Consider the following 24,826-nt stretch of genomic DNA (forward strand, 5'->3'; position numbering starts at 1 on the left):
CAATTTTAAATCCAATTCTAACCCATTCAACCGGCCTAAAAATATATTTAATCTGACAATTTTTAGCTTCCCAAAACTCCTTCTCTTAGCCCAAATCAACTATCCACCAACCAACCCAATTATTCCAACGACCCGGCCTAATCTCTTTAACCCCCCTCTTTCAGCCTTGACTCAATCTAATCCAACAACAAAACAATGATAAAAACCTCACATAACAACGATGGCGAACAAACCACAACAACATCGACAACATGGCAACAATTACAACTTCGAACTTTCAATGGCAAAAAAAATAGCGACTTTAAGACCAACGAACAAATCGAACAATAGTTTTAACTATGGCAAACGTCAATATCGACACAGCAAACACATCAGTCGCGTGTAGCCGATGATCGACAACACCATCGACAATATAAAACCCGCAAACCCGTAAGATCTGAATCGACCCACAACGAACCTAAACTAGACCAGCACAAACAACTTCAACCCGAGTACAACTCGGCGAAGCCGACCTAAACCCATCAACGATCTGACATCAACCGCGTCGACCCGACCTAATGAACCCGACTCCAAGTTCAACCCGAATCTTCCACAACAACTTCCAACATGTCCAAATCGTGGTTGTATTATGAAGGGTCTAGAATCCATGATGTGTCTCTATATTCATCTCTTAGTTTTTTTTCGTTGGTTAAAAAATCATTCGAATTGGGAATAATTGGTACCAAAACGGTACCATTCTTTCCAGCTGGAGGTGGGGTCCTCATATTCTCTTCAACGGTATTCTTGGAAAGATCCCCAAATTATGCTCGGTTTTCTTTTCTCCCACATCGACAGAAAAGGATTTGGGGGTCCTTATTTTATTCTTTATATAAAGGCTCGTTGTTGAGCTAAGGAGAGGGGGAAGAGGGAAAAAAGTCTCAAAAAGGGAGAAAAACCATCTTTGACAAAAATCCTGTAAAAACGTTAATTTTTAGTAAAATTTTAGCCATCGATTGATTGGAATGCTCGAAGGATCGACTTCCGGTGGTGGTAGAGTCCGACATTAGCTCGAGTCTCATTTTGCTGCTCCGAGATAGGAAAATTATTTGAGTCTTTCACGAACTCTTTCCCTTTCGCATATTAATCTTGGGCCAATGAGGCCCGTCTTTTGAGTCAAGCCCGAAAGAAAGTCCAAAGACAATCACATGGCATACGGACACGAGGATTTGAAAGAAGGAAAAATGAAGCAAAGACTCCTCATTGAAGTAGTTAAGAGACTTGAAGAGTCTTATTTTCCTTTATTTATTTATTGATTTATTTATCACTGCTTTATTAATTTTCAGTTATTTATTTTATTTATTTATTTGTTTATTCATTTGGGCCTTGAAGCCAAAGTTGTAAATTTAATACAGGTGAAGCGAAATTCGATCCAAAGGTTCAAAAAATAGTTTAGGACAGGTTATGGGCCAAAGCCTAATATTTAGATTAGGACAGGTGAAAATGGGTCAAAAGCCCAATTAGACTAGGACAAGGTTTATTGATTCGGGCCCAATGGCCTGGGTCTTTTATTTTCTTTCCTTCTATTTTATGTGCTATTTGTTATTTGCCTAGACTTAGTTGAAACTCCGAAACTAAGTCACTAAAAACTGATTTTACAAATCTTCAAAGATATTCCTTAATCAATTTCTCTTTTCAATGAATCGATTTTTTCTTAGAATTTAGTCAAAAGATACTTTCTAACAGTTCGGATAATTGCTAGTTAGCAGACGTTTTAGGTGCCTTAAAAACCTTCCTAAAACGTTAATAGGAACCGCTTATCTAGAATTTCTAAACCTCAAATGATTTTTTCTGTTTTGAATTGTTTGAGTAATTTATAAAGGTTTTCTTAATTTTCCTAAATAAATTAAGTGGCGACTCTATAAAAAAAGTCAAAATTTCTCAGCAAAATAGAAATGGCGACTCTGCTGGGTACTTTTACTAGGTTCTAACCAAATGTTTGAATTTATCTTTTGACTAAATTGTTTAAATTGTTTATGTGCTAATATGTTTTAATTCTGCAGAATTTAAACTGTAGCATTTCATTCATAAATCCTACATTTATTATTAAACTTTTTTGGAGTTTCGTGGATCTCCCGGCCTTGTGTTTCATCTCTAAATAAAATATTAAAAATACGATAGTTTATTAGTACGTGAGTCGTCTGATAGCTGTTCATATTTCCAAACTTAAGTTGTCCGCTTGGGAACCTGTGTCCAAACCCACCCTAGATACCTAGGATAGAGCGAAACCAAAACCCTATTTTAAACATGAGCCTAGGAAGACCTAATACCCGAGGGGATATTGGGCCCATTTGAAAACTTGTCTTGCGTCAATTGACCCTGAGTCAATTATAGACGAATCATATTTATGCGTGAAGAAATATATGCTTGTTTAATCCAATCCATTATCCTTTGGAGGGTCGGCAGAAGGCTTGTTTTGCTTACTTTCGTGTAAGGAGGCGTCAATCATCCACCAACTGAGGGAAAAATTTCATCAATAGATGTCGTCCATGATAAGAAGTGGAAAAAGCTAAGAAGGAAAAGGCCGATAGAAGAGCATTCAGGAACTGGTATTTCCTATCCCCTGTGTGGGACATTGTTCTTTTCTCATGTTATTTCTCTTTTCCCTAAAGATTGTATCCCTTTTTTGCAACTTTGTAAGTATTTATGCCCTTTATGTATACCTATGAAGGTTTTCGAGAGATAATAGATTGGTTTTAAAAAACATATACTTCCTTCAAATACATTACGCCAACCCTTGGCTCAAAGGGGTCACCCAATTAGGATACATGCTTATTACAATATGTTTATGTTATATAACTGTTTATGTACTTATACGTGCTATGATGATTTGAATCAAAGGCAAATTGATCCAATCCCCTTTTTCATAAAGCATCTCTAGGCAGAAATATACCCCACTATACAAAAACCTGATCAAACATACTCCCAAGTCTCCCAAGTTTCTCAGAAAGTTCCACAGTCATTCTTAAAACTTCCAAAATGATCGCTACCATTTTAGGAAAGTTGATTTTAGAATAAAAAAAGCCATTATAGTTCGAACTACGTAGGAACTGATTTCTCATCCGTGAGATACGTAGGCAACCTTTTGGCCAAGTCCCTATCTTAAAAAACTTTGTTGTCCTGCATTTTCTCGAAAGAAGAAATAAGGTTGAAAAGAAGAAAAGTTGAGCCTTCCTGATAAATTCCACCTATCCATATCGTTGAACAAAATTTCATCCATTGAAATTCTTTAGTCATCATTACTCCATGGATCAATTCGCATGAGATAAGAAAAAACTTTATGTGCTTACTTCCTACCTAATCATCTTGCTTTGCTTATTATTAACAAAATCTAACACATTAGCCTTTGAGTTGTTTTACTTTGCAGGTAATAGAAACTACTCTGTGTCGGCACAAAATGGCCCTACAAGATCAAAAAGAATAAGAGATATCCCTCTTGACTATAACTTTGTTACAGGAAAAGAAAAATGACTAGTAGTAAAACTGGGCTCTACCAATCATTTTTCAAAACCTATTAACGATGGTCTCGAGGATGGAATAAGGAAAATGTAAGAGAAGAATTATGTGTATGGACGTGCAACTCTTTCATGTAAAGGAACATATTCCTCCAGTTTCTCAACAAGCTCTCTTGCTATTGGCTCAGATACGATGATTTGGCGAGCATTGGGACTGATGAAGCCTTCGTCCACAACTTTGTCAATAAATAACTATAATGAATTGTAATATCCATCCACATTCAGCATTCCTACCGGCTTATCGTGGATGCCAAGCTCTTCCCTATTAATTACTTTAAGTAGCTCCTCAAGTGTGCCATACCTACCTGGTAAAGCAATAAAAGCATTAGAGTGTCTAGCTATTTTTACTTTTCTTTGATGCATATCTGCAACTACCTTCACTTCTCCTATTGTTTCACCAGTTAACTCTATAGGCATGAGTGCCCTTGGAATAACTCCAATAACATGCCTACCACCATCATGAACTGCTTGTGAAACCAAACCCATTAGGCCTATGCTACCGCTACCATAAACCAAATCAATGTTTCTTGAGATCAATTATATGCCTAGCTCAATAGTAACACCTTTATTACTAATTTTCTTCCCATTGCAACTCCCTTAAAACACACAAATTCTCTTGAATTTTGACACCATGACATCATTTTCTATTCCTATTTTCTTAAAGTTTTTTTAAGTAACTCTACTCTTCTTTGAACAAAGTTCAAAAAAAGTAACAAACTTTTTGAGCTAGTTTTCTTCTTGTTGTAATCTTCCTCCTCTAACCTTCCATAACGAGGTCAAACAGAGCAACAAGTAGCATCTGTTCAACTGTACAAACTTCTTGCAAAAGAAGGCCATCGAGATCCAATGTTATGCTTATTTTTGTTGATATAGTTAAAGTAAGTTTACTGTTTATTAGCAGTTGATTAATACTTTTACCATTCAACTGCTTACTAACACAAATATAGCTAGCATTTAACATCCCACGTATCAGAAACAAATAATGTAAGTATTGAAGATACTGAGAAGACTGTATGGAGATTAAAACAAACGCCTACAAGAGAACCAACGAATGACAGCCACAAAGCTTATCAAAGTCGAAGAAGCAACTCTTTGACCAACGACCATTAGGTCCCTTCAATATTGAAAAAAAGTATAACAGATCAGGTGAATCAAAAATCTCCCTTTGTTGAGCAAAATGCAGCTTAAGATGACATAATTAACAATCTTTGAGAGAATACAACGTGCAAAAATCTTTTCAATTAATGCAAGTTCTTAGATTTTAAAATAATTTATCTTTGTCAAATGATGTTACAAGAACCAGATCTGACTTTACAAACTTTGAGAGAATACTAGCAACTTCTTTAATATGGAGATAGGCTGAATTATGGGCAATCATTGATAACCAAAACATCATAATCTTCTGCTCAGATTTTGACAAATATTTGGACAATTTACTCATCAAAATTCATCTACATCCAAACCTAGCTAACTTTGTGTAGTGTAACAGTGGAAGAAAATACCTTCGAATGCTTCAAATCAGTAACCTAGTGTAAGCTTGACCTTTAATACATGCATAAATGTCTTAAATTCATGCAAAAACTCATTCAAATTGTGCAAAAACTCATTTAAATCGTGATTTGGTTCTTGAGAGAGAGAGATTAGAAAGAGAAACAGGGGGCGTCTGAAATAAATAAATCCTAGAATCCCCCCTTTTTTCTATTCTGAAATATTATTAATATTTTACGATGAATACGTAGGTCGCTAAATAAAATGAAATTTTATTGCTAAATCTGTTGCTACGAAATAGCTAACATAGCGACCAATATTTTGTTGCTAATCTGTCACTAATTTAAGGCGCCATTTTTGCTATTATTTAGGGATGAAATTATAATTCCGTCACTGATTCATTGCTAATAAAATACCAAAAAAATTGAGCTGCCATGTATGCAGCCAAATTGAATGTTTCGTCGCTAAACACAGTTTTTTTAGTGACTTCAGATCTTCTCGAGCCAAGATAATCTCAAGTAGTAGTAAACTTGGGCAGAATTTCAAGAAAGAATCTCAAAAATTCACAATGATGAAGACCATCATGCAACAAAGAGAATGAAGACTAACAAAGACTTCGAATCCTCTTGAGCTGGGATCGTCTTAAACAACTTTAAACTGGAGCAGAAATTTTGAGGAGGTCCTCAAAATTTCCATTAAAATACTGGAATATATTTCCAATTCCCCAGTACCAGAGGTCAAAGTCAAACTTTAAAAGTCATCAGCTGCGACAAAGTCTAGGTAAACTCAATCTCCGGCTATGATAGAACTGTTTGAAGAACCCTTCAACAATGATGATGAGTTTTGGAAATCCTCCATCGATATAGTCAAAACCAAGAGGAAGACGTTCGTTGAGCTAGTACATGACATGACTGGCAGGGATTTTCTAATGCTTTTACAGAATTTTTTCGAAACTATTTTTTAAAATTAAGACTAATTTAGAAAATCCATGTAAATCTCCTTAATTAATGATTACCTAGACATCTATTAGAACGGGGAATCAGAAGGGAGGTCCCAGCATGACGGAGCACCCAAAAAATGGCGAGGAGCTAACCAAGGATCAAAGGACGTCAACACGGAGTAGTTTTCTTCAGAACTAAATATTTTTTTGTGGATGCAGGAATCAATACACAAGGGTGGAAATCTTTTTTAGATAATCCCCAAGTAGGTTACGAGCCGCACCAAAGAATATAATGCTCAAGAACGGTATTTTTGGGTAGCCTTAAAAATGAGTTTAATACCCATTTGTCGAGGGCCTTTAGAATTATCTGTCTCATCTCCTGAGACCATGAAGGACAAACAAAGGTATATTTAAGAGAGTCAACATGATAAATACAGCAAAGGACCACTCAATAAGAGGAATAGTAGAAAGTCATTCTCAAAATTCGCCTTGGAGCGAACCAAACGGTATTTGAGTAATCCCCAAGTAAGGACTTTTCCCCATCTACTTGCATTCGATGAATTCGATATATAATTATCTCTTTGAAAAGAAAAGATTAATAGTGGAATAAGTCATTCAAATTATGATGCTCAGTATTTTTTATTTAACTGTCACAAAACTTGACTGTGGTCGTCAATGAGAGTGACATTATGTCTACTAACTGTCTACCTTGAGTACAGGTACATATATAAAGCAAAAAAATGCAAATAAAAGGGTTCATGCGAAACTATCTTCATTGCCAAAAGAGCCATTCCATCTCATTTCATTGCCGAGAGAGCCATTAAATATTTGATGACGCATGAGATATCATACGCTGGCATCGAGGGTATCATTTGCATTAAATATTTGATGACGTACGAGATATCATACGCTGGCGTCAAGGGTATCATCTGCATTAAGTATCTGATGATGCATAAGATATCATACACTGGCGTCAAGGGTATCATCTGCATTAAATATTTGATGACGCCCAGATATCATATGCTGGCGTCAAGGGTATCATCTGCATTAAATATTTGATGACGCATGAGATATCATATGCTGGCGTTGAGGGTATCATCTGCATCAAATATCTAATGACGCACGAGATATCATACGCTGGCGTCAAGGGTATCATCTGCATTAAATATCTGCTGACGCGCGAGATATTATACGCTAACATCGAGGGTATCATTAGCTTTCAATATCTGTTGACACATGAGATAGCATACGCTGGCATCAAGGATATCATTAGTATCCAATACCTGTTGACACGTGAGATACCATACTCTGGTGTTGAGGATATCATCAACATCCAATATCTGTTAACATGTGAGATAACATATGCTGGAGTTGAGGTATCATTAACATTCAATATCTGTTGACACGTGAGATAAAATACACTAGCATCGAGGATATCATTAGCATCTAATATCTGTTGACACGTGAGATAGCATACGCTGGCGTCGAGGATATCATCAGCATCCAATATCTGCTGACATGTAAGATACCTTACGCTGGTGTCAAGGATATTATCAGCATTCAATATCTATTGAAATGCTAGAAAGCATACGCTGGCATCGGGGATATCATCAACATCCAACATCCGTTGACATGTGAGATAGCATACACTGGCTTGAGGATATCATCAACATATAATATCTGTTGACACGCAAGATAGAATACGCTGGCATCGAGGATATCATTAGCATCTAATATCTATTGGCACGCGAGGTATCTGTAACACCCCACAAAATTCTAAGTCTAAATTCGGCTCCTTAAGCTCTTCAAAAGCTCCAACACTTAGAATATTTAGCTAAGTGTTTAAGACTTAGTCTCATTTTGAGCCTTCGAACTTTGGGGATTTATTTGAAGACCTTCCCGACATCTGTTTTTTTGATTTTCAAGTTACGTTATGATGGGGCAAGTCCACAGTACACTCTAGGTGAGTTTTAGAATTTTTGGAATCCGTTTAGGGCACATTTGGATTTTGAACCAGTAGCTAAAGGCTATAAGTGGGCACAACCCAGGTTAGAAAAGGCTCTAACCAAGGCTCCGCCCAGGTTAGAAAAGGCTCTAACCAAGGCCCCGCCCTGGGTGTAGCCCTTGTTTTTCAGCATTTCACCTCCATGTTTTCAAGGGCAATCTGGTCAATTTCTTACCCTTATATAAGTCACAAACACAGGATTCCAGTTTTTTAGTATTTGACCTCCATGTTTTCAAGGGCAATCTGGTCAATTTCCTACCCTTATATAAGTCACATATACGGAATTAAGCCTCATTTAGACCAAAATATACCCAATTATCTTAAAATCCTCTCAAGAACAAGGTAGGGTTTTCATAGAAGCTTCAAGATTCAAGGGATTTTCACCGTTAGTTTTCAAGGATCTTCCATCTAAGGTATGCGTAGTGTTGATTTATGGATTCCTTTCATCCATAAAGCTCAAGAATCCTATTTCAAATTATAAATCATGATGTTTATGTTATGGGTTGAATATGTTTATGTGATTATTGTTGTATGATTCCCAAGTTGAAATCCTTATGTGATGTTATGAAACTACTTGGTATATGAGTTGAAATCCATGAATTTGGTGGTTTAGGATTGTTAAATTGATAGTTATGCCTATGCCCCAAAGTAGTGCATGTAAGGTGTTTGATAAAATGCTTAAGAAACTAGAAATCATGTAATATAGTTCAATTGTGACTTAAGTGATGGATTCATGTTTTACCCCTACGTCCAAATGACTCCCATGCTATTAATGTGCCTCGTCAATGTTGTTGGATTGCTTATGAATTAGCCTTATGAAATTATTCCATGTCTACTTGCAATCCTATCTATGTACAATATTATGATAACCATGTACTTCATGAAATCCCCAACTTATTATTTTATGGATTGTTGATGATGGTCATGTATTCAAGAAATTCATGCTTGTCAGTTTCCTTCTATCGAGTCCTGGGGGTACTTGTACCTAAAAAATATAGTTGTGTGCCTAGAGCCAGTGTCATGTTTTCACAATACTCTCAATCAAGCCATGATCTATAGAACTCAGTCAGTTATGTGACTCAGGAAAACCAGAAATCTCAAAAATCTCAGTAGTTTAGTAATCTCAATAATCTCAATAGTTCAGTAATCTCAGTAACTTCAGTACTCTCAGTCAGTCCTCAGATCTCAGTAGCCTTTCGTCAGTCAACGAAACTTAGTGAACTCAGTTCAGCTCAGCTAAATAATACCATCAGTATCAGTTTAGTTCAGTTAATCAATTCAGTTTAGTTAATCATATTCAGTGTCTATTCAGATAAGAGTAGAAGTTAACACCTAGTGAACCCAAGGATGGAAACACATACTATCAGATAAGGGTGTGATTTTTAGAAGCAATCCTTGCATTCCAAAATTATGTAGCCAGCATAGGTTAAGATATAAACACTGTCAGATGAGGGTTGATGAGGTGGATTAACACTATCAGATGAGGGTCCTTCTATTCTCTTTTGGGGATACTGTCAGATGAGGGTCACTCACAGCTTGTCCTTACCAGTGGCGCGGTATTGACACCCTTCCAATTGAGATTATAAATTGGACCCCGGCTTAGCCATAATAGTGTATTTAGGGCATGTCAGTTAGATGACTACTTCCCACAGTCTCAGTTTTAGTCTCAGTCTCAGTCTCAGTAAAAGAACTCAGATAGTTCTTCAGATTTCAGGACTGTCAGATATAGCCACTTAGTATAGTATAGAACTCAGTTAGTTTCATCAGAACTTAGACTATCAGATACAGTCAACTAAGTATAGTACGAAATTCATCTATTTCCATCAGAATTAGGACTGTTAGACATAAACAACAACAACAACAAACCCAGTGTATTCCCACTTAGTGGGGTCTGGGGGGGGTAAGATGTACGCAGTCCCTACCTCTACCTCTGATGAAGTAGAAAGGCTGTTTTCGAAAGACCCCCGGCTCAAGTCACGAGATATCACACAAACACATAGTACAGCACAGAAGCAGATGACATAACACAGGACTGTTAGACATAGTCGCACTATTTATCAGTTATATCAGTTATTTGTTAAATCAGTTATTAGTAACTCATGTTATCAGTAATCAAATTTAGGACGGTCGTATATAGTCAACCAGGTCAGTTCTTCATAACCAGAACTGTTACAAACAGTCATTCATATTCAATAATATGTTATCAATCTCTCAGTATTCAGTAATGTAGTATCAGTTCCTCACTTATCAGTGACTCAAATATTAACCTCAGTAGACTCAGTTATTCAGTATCCCAGTATCAGTAAACTCAGAGGTCAGTAAATCTATGTTATCAGTAGACTCAGTCATCATAACTTAGTATTCAGTCCTATCACGATCTCAATTATAGATACATATTCATGCATGTATTCTCATGTTCATGTTAGTCAGTCATTCAGTATTATTCATGCCTATGAACCCTTTTGCATTCAGCCTACCTCATTTACACACCAGTACATTCAATCATACTAACGTATTTGCGCTATGGTGTTTTACTTTACGCCATAGGTTCAGAAGCATGAGCTCCAGAGCATCAGTAACGTTCCAGCTTTCAGTAGTCAGAGTCAGCAGTGAGTCTTCATCATTCGAGGATGTTATTATTATTATTTGGTTATTTCATCATTTTCAGTATTTTGAAGTTAGTTGGGGACATGTCCCATCAACTCCTTATTCAGACAGTTTAGAGGCTTTCAGACTACAGTATGTTCAGAAAGTATTTTAGTTTTGGGTATTTTACTACCCCACTCAGATAATTATTTTTATCAGTTATGTTATAGTTTTGAACCTTATGGCCTTTCAGTTCATGTTTCCACATATTTTTATAGTATATTATGCACTGTTCATGTACAGATATCAGTCATGGGTTAGCTTGTGGTCCTTCGGGGTGATGAGCATCGTGTAGCATTTTGGGTACCAGATTTGGGGCGTTACAATATCATATGCTGGCATCGATGATATGTTATCATTTTATGAATCAATATCTAAATGCATCAAGAGCACATGATTTGAAGGGATGCCTTGAAGTCGCTACATGAAGATAAGAGACATATGAGATTTCCTTGAAATTGACAATTTGAGGGTCATTTATAAGCCATATTATTTAAAATAGGATAGTATACAAGATTATCTCTGAGTTGATAGCCCATAGGTCATCCGTAAGCCGCAACAACATCCTAACTGTATAATGTGCAAGGTTACCCAAAAAATTGATAGTCCAAAGATTATCCATAAGTCGCAACTAAATTCTTACTGAAGAATATGCAAGACTATCAAATTGATAAGTCCAAGGGTTCTCTATAAGCCGCATCATATCCAAGATCGATTATGTACAAGATTACCCAAAGACTACCAATTTGAGAGATATCCATAAGTCATATTGTATCCAAGGTCGGATGATGTGCAGAATACCTGAGAACTAGCGATTAGAGGGACATCTGTAAGCCACCTCTTATCTAAGGTGGGATAATGTGCAAGATTACCTAAAGATTGGAAATTCAAAGGATATCTGTAAGTCGCCTCGTATCCAACATCAAATAATGTTTAAGATTATCCAAAGATTGATAATTCAAGGAAAATCTATAATTCGTATCGATACAAAAGATGCGCAATACTTACCTGAAGGTTACATGGAAAGAATCATTCTCAATAACTGAAGAGGTTATCATTCCACATACAACAAGCAATATAGGCGACCAAAAGGGTTGTTGCATCAGCATAAGATTACATGGTTGCAGGGACTATTCTGCATAAAGTATCATTGGTATCCAAAAGGGCCACCCAACTTTGAAGACATATTCAATAGATAAAGAAGATAATTATACATCAACCAAGAGGGACGTTCTGTTTGTTATTGCAAGTTATTTTCCTCCAACAGGTACATGAGAGGATGACTTCACTTTTAGGTGACAACTCACGTGGAGATGTGGTAAAATACTATATATCTCTTTCACGAATTATGTTTAGCACTAACACTTTTTGTTTGAAATATTGTCGAGAGCATCCTAGAGGATGAAAATCTCAAATCAAAACCACAGGTACGGACGACCCTAGATAGGATGCAACACAATATGGAACTCTTTCTTAGAAACAAAATAGGACATAGTCTAGAGAGGGACGTCAAACTCTTTGGACGCGAGCTAAAGGATAATCGCCACCACCATCCAACCACACCTTTATAAGAAAGAATGTGTATACTTCAGAATATTTTGGTTTCAACTTCACTTCGGGATATTCCTAAACTCATGTCGAGGGTAAACTTCTCTTTCTTTCAAAATTTAAGTGATAAGACACCTAGAAATTATGTCTAGGTAAATTCTTACCTATGAATGTGAAGAGCTCCACGTTCATGGTTAAGAGGTTACAAGCCTCTTTTCTGCAACTCAATCGACTTGTTACTCATCCCGAGCCAAAGATCATCTGAAATAAAAGACTATCTTTTCTACCGATTGAGTCAAACTACAAATAGTCTGATTCCCTGAGTCTCGGGATATGTAGGCTAGGCTCTATATAGAAAACTCAACTGCATTCCAACCTTCCCCAAAATTCATTTATTCCCAGCTTCTCAGTTTCATTAAAACTCTAAAATTAAGATAGTTTGTGAATTTTCTTGAAAATCGTGCTTAAAATCAAGCCTTATGAACATCAATCATAACTCTCTGAAACTCGTATGAAAACTAACCTCTTTCAGATTCGAATTTATGGTCAGACAAAAAATAGGAACGTCGACCTCCCTTTAACCAGGGTTACTTGTATCCACTCTACCCAAAAGGAGGGGGTAGTTGTTGACACCTAATTTTGCCCTCCACGACTAAATTTAATCCCAAGTTTCTTTAATTTTTAATAGAATCAAAATATTTATTTCATCCAAATAATTTTTTTTAAAATATATTTGTACATAATTTAGTCATTTTAAGTAGAGATTATATTTTATCGTATTCAATTATATGAAATTATATAATTTTGTTACTTAAATATCTATTTTTATAAAATATCGAATTTTAATCAAGGTTTGTCTTGAAATACATTTAGATGATTAAAATCTTGATTGAAATATAATTTGTTCTTAAGAATAATTTATTTGGGAAAAATATTTATACAATTTTATCAAATCAAGAAACTAGATGTTAATTTTTACTTAATTCATGTCGGATTGCGATTCAGTTTAATAAACTAATTAAATATGACCTCAATTGAAATCAAATTGACTATAATTGTAATGCAATTGATCAATGGATATTCAATTTGGTTAGAATTTAAATAAGTCGCCTAAATTGTAATGCAATCTTAATCTCCAAAAATTACTGTCTCCTAATTAGGAGTGTTTTAATCCAATTAAATTTGATTAGGGTTATTTTCTATCCAATTAAATTTAATTATGGTTATTTAATCCAATTAAAGTTAATTAGAATTATTTAATAACCCCAATTAAATTTAATTGGTGTTATTAAATAACCCCAATTTAAAATACAATTCTAACCCATTAAACCGGCCCAAAATAAATTTAACCCAACAATTTTTAGCAGCCCAAAACTTCTTCTCTTAGCCCAAATCAGGTATCCACCAACCAGCCCAATTATTCCGCCGACCCGACCCGATTTCTTTAACCCCCTCTTTCAGCCTTGTCTTAATCTCATCCAACAACAAAACAATGGTAAGAACCCGATATAACAACGACGACGAACAAACTGCAACAACATCGACAACATGACAACAATCACAACTTTGAACTTTTAATGGCAAAAAAAATAGCAACTTCAAGACCAGCGAACAAATTCAACAACAGTTTTAACTATAGCAAGCGTCAATATCAACACAGCAGCAACATCAACTGCGTGTAGCTGATGATCGACAACACCACCGACAATCGAAAATCCACGAAACCATAAGATCTAAACCGACCCACCAATGAACCTAAATCAGACTAGCACAAATAGTTTCAACCCGAGTCCAACCCGGTGAAGTCGAACCAAACCTATCGATGATCTGACATCAACTGTGTTGACACGACCTGATGAAATCAACTCCAAGTCCAACCCGAATCATCCACAACAACTTCCAACGTGTCCAAATCATGGTTGTATTATGAAGGATCTAGAACCCATGATGTGTCTCTATATTCATCTCTTTGTTTTTATCTGTTGTTTCAAAAAACATTCGAATTGGGAAAAATTTGTACCAAAACGGTACCATTCTTTCCAGCTAGAGGCGGGGTCCTCATATTTTTTTCAACGGTATTCTTGAAAAGATCCCCAAAATACGTGCGGTTTTCTTTTCTTCCACATCGACAGAAATGAATTTGGGGGTCCTCATTTTATTCTCTATATAAAGGCTCGCTAGTGAGCTACGGAGAGGGGAGAAGAGAGAAAATAGTCTCAAAAAGGGAGAAAAACTATCTTTGACAAAAAATCCATAAAAACTCTCATTTTTAGTAACATTTTAGCCATCGATTGATCGGAATGCTCGAAGGATCGACTTACATTGGTTGTAGAGTCCAACTTTAGCTCGAGTATCATTTTGCTACTCCGAGACAGGAAAATTATTTGAGTCCTACATGAGCTCTTTCCCTTTTGGATATTCATTATAGGCTAATGAGGCCCGTCTTTAGATTCAAGCCCAAAAGAAAGTCCAAAGACAATCACATGGCATACGGAAACACGGAGTTGAAATAAGGAAAAATGAACCAAAGGCTCCTCATTGAAGTAGTTAAGAGACTTGAAGAGTCTTATTTTCCTTTATTTATTTATTGATTTTTTATCATGGCTTTATTTATTTTCATTTATTTATTTTATTTATTTATTTGTTCATTCATTTGGGATGTGAAGCCAGAATTTTAAATTTAATACAAGTGAAGCGAAATTCGAACCAAAGGTTCAAAAAATAGTTTAGGACAGGTTATGGGCCAAAGCCTAATATTTAGATTAGGACAGGTGAAAATGGGTCAAAAGCCCAATTAGACTAGGACAAGGTTTATTGATTCGGGCCCAATGGTCTGGGTCTTTTATTTTCTTTACTTCTATTTTTATGTGCTATTTGTTATTCGCCTAGACTTAGTTGAAACTCCCTAACTAAGTCGCTAAAAATTGATTTTGCAAATCTTCCAAGATATTCCTTAATCAATTTCTTTTTTCAATGAATCGATATTTTCTTAGAATTTAGTCTAAAGATACTTTCAAATAGTTAAGATAACCGTAAGTTAGCGGACGTTTTAGGTCCCTTAAAAACCTTCCTTAACTGTTAATAGGAACTGCTTATCTAGAATCTCTAAAACTCAAATGATTTTTTCTATTTTGAATCATTTGAGTAATTTATAAAGTTTTTTTTTAATTTTCCTAAATAAATTAAGTGGCTACTCTATAAAAAAGTTAAAATTTCTTTGCAAAACAGAAATGACGACTCTGCTGGGTACTTTAACTAGGTTCTAACCAAATGTTTGAATTTATCTTTTGACTAAATTGTTTAAATTGTTTACGTGCTAATATGTCTTAATTCTGCAAATTTTAAACTGTTGCCTTTCATGGCATAAATTCTGCATTTATTATTAAACTGTTTTGGGGTTTCGTGGATCTCCCGGCCATATGGTTCATCTCTAAATGTTAGAAATAAGATAGTTTATTAGTATGTGAGACATCTGATGGTTGTTCATATTTCCAAACTTATGTTGTCCGCTTAGGAACCTGTGTCCAAACCCACTCTAGATACCTAGGATAGAGCAAAACCAAAAACATATATTAGGTATGAGCCTAGGACAACCCAATACCCGAGAGGATATAGGACCCATTAAAAAACTTGCCCTGCGTATACCCGAGTCAATTACAGATGAATCATATTTATGCATGAAGAAATATATGTTTGTTTAATCCAATCCATTATCCTTGGAGGGTCGGCAAAAGGCTTGTTTTGCTTACTTTCGTGTAAGGATGCCTCAATTATCCACCAACTGAGGGAAAAATTTCATCTACAGATGTCGTCCATGATAAGAAGTGGACAAAGCTAAGAAAGCAAATTCGATAGAAGAGCATTCAGGAATTGGTATTTCCTATCCCCTGCGCGGGATATTGTTCTTTTATCATGTTATTTTTCTTTTTCCTAAAGATTGTTCCCCTTTTGTGCAACTTTGTAAGCATTTATGCCCTTTATGTATACCTATGAAGGTTTTTGGGAGATAATGGATTGGTTTTAAAAAGCATATACTTTCTTCAAATACGTTAGGCCAACCCTTGACTCAAAAGGGTCACCCAATTAGGATACACACTTATTACAATATATTTGTGTTATATAACTTTTTATACACTTATACGTGCTATGCTGATTCAAATCAAAGGCGAATTTATCCAATCCTCTTTTTCATAAAGCATCTCTAGGCAGAAATATACCCCACTATACAAAAACACGATCAAACATACTCCCAAGTCTCTCAAAAAGTTCCAAAGTCATTCTTAAAACTGTCAAAATGATCGCTACCATTTTAGGGAAGTTGACGTTAGAATAAAAAAAAGCCATTATAGTTCGAACTACGTAGGACTTGATTTCTCATCCGTGAGATACGTAGGCAACCTTTTGACCAAGTCCCTATCTTGAAAAACTTTGTTGTCCTGCATTTTCTCGAAAGAAGAAATAAGGTTGAAAAGAAGAAAAGTTGAGCCTTCCTGATAAATTCCACCTATCCATATCGTTGAACAAAATTCCATCCATTAAAATTCTTTAGTCATCATTATTCCATGGATCAATTCGCATGAGATGAGAAAAAACTCTGTGTTTAATTCCTACCTAATCATCTTGCTTTGTTTATTACTAACGAAATCTAACATATCAGCCTTTGAGTTGTTTTTACTTTGCAGGTAATAGAAACTACTCTATGTCGGCACAAAATGACCCTACTAGATCAAAAAGAATAAGAGATATCCCTCTTGAATATAACTTTGTTACAGGAAAAGAAAAATGACTAGTAGTAAAACTGGGCTCTACCAATCATTTTTCAAAACCTATAAACGATGGTCTCAAGGATGGAATAAGGAAAATGTTAGGGTAGAATTTTCCAAGACAACTGGGATCATGAAAGATTAATCAGAGAAAACATTGTTTGAATTGGACCTCCATTATACTCAGGACTCATCGCCCATGGTATAAAAATAACTTAAAACCTGCCATTGTCATATCATGTCAAGAAGCAAGATAATGATAACCTTGAAACAGTCAGCAGAAAAGTCAAAGAGTTTGAGAATTGAAGAAGCCTAATCTAAAGAAACCGAAGGTGGTACTATTGATGTGGAAGCATTGTAGGCACAAAGTTTTCCCAAAGTAACTGGCAACTTCAGACCCAAGACCCAATAATATTTTTTTCTTTGCTCCTCCCGCAGCTTCATAAATATGTTTCATATTCACACCGTAATTTTTTCCATTCAATTTCTTCATACCCTTCCTGTAACAAGTGAAGTTATTAAAATAGACTCAAGTTTATGTCAATACAAAAAAATAAGTGATGAGTATCATATCATTAGATGTAAGTTATGGGCTTACTTGTAGAAGTCGGAAACGCTCACCAACAAAAGATTTTCCATAATGATTATGTTTATGGACGTGCAACTCTTTCATGTAAAGGAACCTGTTCCTCCAGTTTCTCGACAATCTCTCTTGCAGTTGGCGCAGATACGATAATTTGGCGAGCATTGGAACTGATGAAGCCTTCCTCCATAACTTTGTCAATAAATGACAATAATGAATTGTAATATCCATCCACATTCAGCATTCCTACCGGCTTATCGTGGATGCCAAGTTCTGCCCTATTAATTACTTCAAGTAGCTCCTCAAGTGTGCCATACCCACCTGGTAAAGCAATAAAAGCATCAGAGTGCCTAGCTAATTCTTCTTTTCTTTAATGCATATCTGCAACTACCTTCACTTCTCCTATTGTTTCACCAATTAACTCTCTAGTCATGAGTGCCCTTAGAATAACTCCAATAACATGCCTACCCCCACCATGAACTACTTTTGAAACCAAACCCATTAGGCCAATGCTACCTCCTCCATAAACCAAATCAATGTTTCTTGAGACCAATTCTTTGCCTAGCTCAATAGCAGCATCTTGATAACTAATTTTTTTCCTATGACTACTCCCCTAAAACATACAGATTCTCTTGAATTTTGACACTATAACATCACTTTCCATTTCCATTTTCTTAAATTTTCTCTATTTTTTTCTCTATAAGTAACTATGCTCTTCTTTGAAAAAAGTTCAAAAAGAGAAATAAACTTTTTGAGCTAGTTCTCTTCTTGTTGTAATCCTCCCCCTCTGACCTTCCATAACAAGGCCAAACAGACAAACAAGTAGCATGTGTTCAACTGTACAAACATCTGGCAAAACAAAGCCATCGTGATCCAATGTTATGCTTATTTTTGTTGATTCCACTTAGGTAGTTAAAGTAATTTTACCATTTATTAGCAGTTAATTAATACTTTTAATATTCAACTGCCTATTAACACAAATATAGCCAGCAGTTAACATCCCACGTCTCAGAAACAAATAATGTAAGTATTGAAGATACTGAGAAGACTATATGTAGATTAAAACAAACATCTATAAGAGAGCCAAAGAATGACAGCCGCAAAACTTATCAATGTCGGAGAAGAAAATCTTTGACCAACAACCATTATGTCCCTTCAATATTGAAAAAAATATAGCAGATCAGGTGAATCAAGAATTTCCCTTTGTTGAGCAAAATGCAGCTTAAGATGACATAATTAACAACCTTTGAGAGAATACAACATGCAAAAATCTTTTCATTTAATGCAAATTCTTAGATTTTAAAATAATTTATCTTTATCAAATGATGTTACAAGAATGAATAAAAGACCCAGGCCATTGGGCCCGAACTGGATCTTTTTGCAAATCTTCCAAGATAATCCTTAATCAATTTTTTTTTCAACGAATCAATTTTTTCTTATAATTTAGTCAAAAGATACTTTCAAACAGTTTGGATAACCGCAAGTTAGCAGACATTTTAGGTGCCTTAAAAACCTTCCTAAAATGTTAATAGGAACCGCTTACCTAGAATTTCTAAAACTCAAATGTTTTGTTCTATTTTGAATCGTTTGAGTAATTTATAAAGGTTTTCTTAATTTTTCTAAATAAATTAACTGGCGACTCTATATAAAAGTCAAAATTTCTCCTCAAAATAAGGATCACAGTTCACTTCATGCTTTTGGAGATCTTTCCAAAAAGAATTGGGTACCCGAGTAGATCTTATTACTGCATTTCATCCACAGACGGACGGACAGTCTGAGAGTACTATACAAGTTTTGGAGGATATGTTGAGAGCTTGTATTCTTTATTTTTGAGGTATTTAGGATATTTACTTACCCTTAGATAAATTTACTTACAATAATAGTTTCCAGCCAAGTATTCAGATGGCTCCATATGAAGCCTTTTATGGCAGGCGATATAGTTCTTCTATCGGGTGGTTTGAAGTTGGAGAGGCTAAAGTTTTAGGACCAGACTTGGTACAAGATGCTATAGACAAGGTCCAATTAATTAGATAGAGGTTGCTCATAACTTAAAGAAGAAAAAAGTCTTATACAGATAAGAGAAGAAGCAATTTGGTGTTCATAGTTGGGGATAAGGTTTTTCTACGAGTCTCTCCTATGAAGGGTGTGATGCGATTCGAAAAAAGATGTAAATTGAGCCCGGGGTATGTAGGACCTTATGAGATACTTGAGCGTATAAGAGGAGTGGCATATCGTGTGGCACTTCCTCCCGAGATGTCTTACATTCATCCAGTGTTTCATGTCTCTATGCTAAGGAAGTGTATATCCACTTCTTCTCGTGTGCTAGAAGCACCGACCTTGCAACTTGAGGAGAACTTAACATATAAGGAGGAACTAGTGGCCATCGTTGATCGACATGTAAGAAGATTACGTTCAAAAAATTTTGTGTTCGTGAAAGTCTTATGGAATAACCATACTATTAAAGAAGCTACGTGGGATTCAGAAAAAGGATATGAGACTTAAGTACTCTCACTTCTTTTAGTCTTCAGGTTTGCACTTGTTCTAAATTCAGGGACCAAATTTCTTATGGTGGGGAGAATGTAATATCCCTTATAAAAAAAGGGAAAGAATTAATAAAGAATAGGAAGTGGGCCAAAGCCACTTTAAAAAAAGAAAAAAAAGAAAAGGGAGTGATAGGTGACTCATAATTTCAATTCAAGTCCAAGTGGGAATGAGAAATAATACGATATATTTATTTATTATAAGGTGCCTTGCCCCATTACATTTTCATAGAGAAATTAAGATTAGAAAGGAAGTATTTCTGCCTACATTCACGCTAAAATAGGAGAAAGAATTCCAAACAAATTTCCCGTTCAGTTGAAAAAAAAAAGGGTTCAACTTTGATTGGAAAATTATTTTGGGTTAAGGTAAATTTGTTTCTACATCTTTATGGTAAATTTTAGTCAGGTTAATTTGATTTGGGTATTGAAATTTAGTTACTAAAGACAAGAATTTTGGGTAATAAGATGTTGTTTTGGATACAGAGTTGTGAAATTGAAGGTTTTCATGAAACCTTTGGGGTAGGGTAGTATAATTTTATTATGATTTAGCCTAAACAAGAAAAATAACTTGAGATTGATATGATATGAATTTAGATTCGATCGAAAGGAGTCCTATCAATTGTTCGAGGTGACAAGTTGGTATTCCAAAAATTGTACAGTGAGTAGTAATCTTACCATGATTTGTATTTATTAAATTGCGTATTTATACATATTTTTGATGAAATAATGAGTTATGAAATACTTTGAAATTGCATGTGGGGAAAGTCCTTATTCGATATGATATTGGAATGGTTATTTGAGATATGATCTTGATATGATATTGAAAAGGTTATTTGAGATATGATCTTGATATGATATTGAAATAATTATCTGAGATATGATCTCGATATGATATTGAAATGGTTATTTGAGATATGATCTTGATATGATATTGAAATGGTTATTTGAGATATAATCTTGATATGACATTAAAATGGTTATTTAAGATATGATATTATTACGGTGAATATTTTCACTTACATGAGAAATATGTATTTTTTACATATATTTTTATTCAAGTTTATATGTAACATGATTTGATATGAACTTTAAATTATATGTATTATTCTGAAAAATGCTTTCATATGAATAACCTATTGCTTACAAAGAATTTATAGATGGGAGTAGACCTTGATTTGAATCCCGTAGCTAATGGTGGGATCGTTAGACCTGGTGCACTTTGTATTTACTGATGAATGTTACAACCCTCACTAGTGGGAAGGTAGAACTAGCATGCTGACACTGATATGATATTTGACTCCTTTATGAGGGGTCCACTGTTATGGGTTATTCTTAATGAAGAAGAAGGCCACACTGATTACATGATTCATTCTTGAAAACCTCCCAAATATATAATATTTGATATGATACGATGCTTTTTTTAAAGTTTATTGCGGAACTATTGGTTCACTTTGCTTACATGAAATAATGTTATTGTTTGTTGTTACTGTTTTCTGAAAGAACATTTATTTCATGATATTTATGACTTGGCCCCATTTTAAAACGGTTGTGGTTAAGTGTTGTTACTCATTGATCTAGCGCTCACTCTTGATACGGATGATGCGGGAATTCCTAGCTTGAGAACTTTCACACGAAGACAAGCACGTGATTTGTAACGACTCCAAGCCTTGTTCACATCTTTGGACGTGTGTGAGGCCCTTGTGAGCCCATCTAAGGGCCTATACTTATTAAAGTATGAAGAGGCCCACAAGACACCCCTAACCCACCCAATTAAATGCCAAGGGTATTTAGGTCTTTTATCATTCCTATGTAATTGACTATATAAGCCATGTAATAGGGATAGTCTTTATTTAGATCATTCATATCATTGAAGACAAAAACGCTTGTAATATTTTTACTTCTCTTTCTAATTTGGAGAGGCAAAATTGAAATCTCACTAGTAGAGTGATACTAGTATTGTATCTTGGCTAGAAACTAGGTTTTTGGGGTTCTTTGAGTTCCTCTTGATCCAAGTAAGAACTTGGTATTAATATTCATTAGTCTTAGGTTCCTTTATCCTTGTTAGGGTTCTTAGATTAGTGAATATTGTGTGTCAAGTTACTATCTTTCATTTTTATAATATTGTTATTTATGTGGTAACATAGTGAAGCCGTGTGGGGCTATTTTTGATTCACTATAGTTTCTGCCACTTTGTTGCTCTTGTTGTTTTTATTGTAATCTTTTAATCTCTATCATCTTGTCATTTTTGTAAACCTTAAAGTCTAGTGAAGCCGTGAATGGCCTATTTCGATTCACTAGCACTGTTGTTGCTCACCTTGTCATTCTTGTGTTGGTTGGAATTTCTTGATACACATTCACACTTGTATCATTTGTTATCAAAGCTCAAGGCTAGGTTATGTTCTTACAAAACCAATCTTGGGAAGCTCTTACGAAAAAGTGTGTTCTTGAACATTTTGGTCAAAATATTGATTGTAGATCTACAAAAGACTTTACTTGTTTAGTTTGTTTCTTGTGTTGGTTTCTTCCTCATCAATACAAAAAGTGTCTAAATCTAAAGTTGAGCTTAATAAGAAGAGACTTTTTGTCATGAAAACTTGAAGTGGTTGTGAGTTTGTCTTGTGTTGGGACGTTGGAGTGACTATTATGGTGTATTGTTGCTATGTTCTTGAAGGTGTTGATGTTGTATTCATCTTATGATTCTCTTCATCCTATGTCTTAACTTCTATAAAGAGTACTAGATCCAAAAGGGTTGTAAAAGCAAAATCAAAAATTATTTGTGAGAAGACTTACCAACATCACCTTTTCAAGACTTGACAACCACTTTTCCTTAAAACAAGGAACCTTGTCTTGTGGAACTAGTGAGGTTAAATATTACCTTTTGGGTTTGGAAAAGTTGAAAAGGTTACAAGACTTTATGTTTCCCTCCCAATAACATGTCATCCATTACAAATGATATAAAGGAACTAAGACTTCAAGTTGATGAACAACATTTATGGACCCGCGACCCATGACATGCTGCCACGTCACCCTAGTTACTGTTCACGTGATAATTTGGCTCAAATTTGGATATTCTAGCTTCTAATTATTGATTCCTGGTTTCCTCTAATTGACCTGAGAACTAATTACTAGCCAATCTACAACATTTTTGGAGCTTGAGTGTGTGTGAACCAAGAGAGTGTGAGTGAGGCAAAGGGTTTTAAACTAACTTGTTTGTTGCTTGTGTAGGTGATACCTTGAAAATGGAGGGAACCATGTCTCAAACCATTGATTCTAATTAAATGGAGAATATGAGGGTCACTCTTGAGGATATGACCCGAACTCTTGAAAGGTTGAGTACGGAAGTGGGAGCCATAAGGGGAGAAGTGACAACTATTAGTGGGAGGTTAGAACAAGTGGAGAGTCAAAGGAACTCTCACCCTTCTACTCCTCGACATGTTTCGTCAAGTGGACATGATAGGAATTCCTCCGCCACCGTTACTCCCAAAACATGGTCACTGTTGACACCTAATTTTTGCTCTCCGTACTTAACGTCTTTAGGCTTCCTAACCGTTAAATGGCACAAAATACAATTTTCACATATTTTTTTTTATAATTGATAATAAAAATTGATATTCATCCTCACTTTAGAATTTAATCAATTTATTTTTATATTTTTTACTCTTTATAATTTATTAATAATTTTTATTATTCTTATCAATTTATTATTTTACAAACATTTGCACATGTGCATGACATCACATCTTTATAACATTTTTAAAATTAATTACATATTTAATATTTTTAATATTCTTTATATTTTTTCATAATTACAAATCGATTTCTATATTTTTACGGTCTTCAAAAGTTGAGTTGGATCAATTATTTCAATATAAATACAATAATAATTCTGTGTCTTGTCACATTAGCACAAATAATATTTGTTGATACCCAAATTTTGTCCATCCTTTCTATTCATTTATTTTCTTGAGCTTCCAAATTAATAGTAAGTTGAATATTTTATATTTCATCACTATTTTAATTTATTACTATTTTTTTACCTTTCTTATTTATGTAATACTATTATTACTAATTTTAAAATACTAATGTGTTATCAATAATACTGCTATTATTTTATTTTTTTCTTTAAAATCGACCGTTGTTACTTTATTTTTTAGTCTCATATTTATTAAAGTAGTCATGCGTATATTAAAATTTTCATAATTTTTTTAATTATCATTATTTAGTATATATTAAACTAGCTATAAAATTAGAAGGCCAAAAGAATCAATTTAAGATTGGAAAGGACCCAAATAATAAATTGATAGAAAGATGCATATGACTAGCAATGTGAAAGACTTTAAATAGCAAAAGATACGTTGCTTTCCTTTATTCTTTCTTTCGAACATTTTAAGACTAAAAGAAAAGTTGCCTTTCTTTATGTTACATCTCAAGAAAAGTAGATATATTTAATTTGTTAAATGCTCCACATTTCAAAAGAAATCAAACAAAAATCTTCCATTTTGATATTGGTCATCAGCTTTTGCAACGTTCAAAATTCAAACACTCATTTCAAAATTCAAACGCTCCTATATATCAGGGACCATTAACATAGAACAATGGGGATCACTCCCACATATTGCAGAATAGACAGAATCCATTTTTTCTTTTTCCTTTTTCTTCATTCAGATCACACAGACTAGAACGGAGACACTCTATATTAGATCTCTATTTTTTCCACAATAAATACACATGATATATATCAGACGATTCACACAAAGACACA

General features: G+C 34.8%; 2 pseudogenes; both read right to left on the bottom strand.

The window, feature by feature from the left end:
- Positions 1-3,596: 3,596 nt before the first annotated feature.
- LOC107846254 lies at positions 3,597-4,929 on the bottom strand (annotated as a pseudogene).
- A 12,662-nt stretch (positions 4,930-17,591) lies between these two features.
- LOC107846253 lies at positions 17,592-18,194 on the bottom strand (annotated as a pseudogene).
- Positions 18,195-24,826: the final 6,632 nt, after the last annotated feature.

The sequence above is a fragment of the Capsicum annuum genome, chromosome 11 (assembly GCF_002878395.1).
Source record: "Capsicum annuum cultivar UCD-10X-F1 chromosome 11, UCD10Xv1.1, whole genome shotgun sequence".
Classification (NCBI taxonomy): Eukaryota; Viridiplantae; Streptophyta; class Magnoliopsida; order Solanales; family Solanaceae; genus Capsicum; species Capsicum annuum.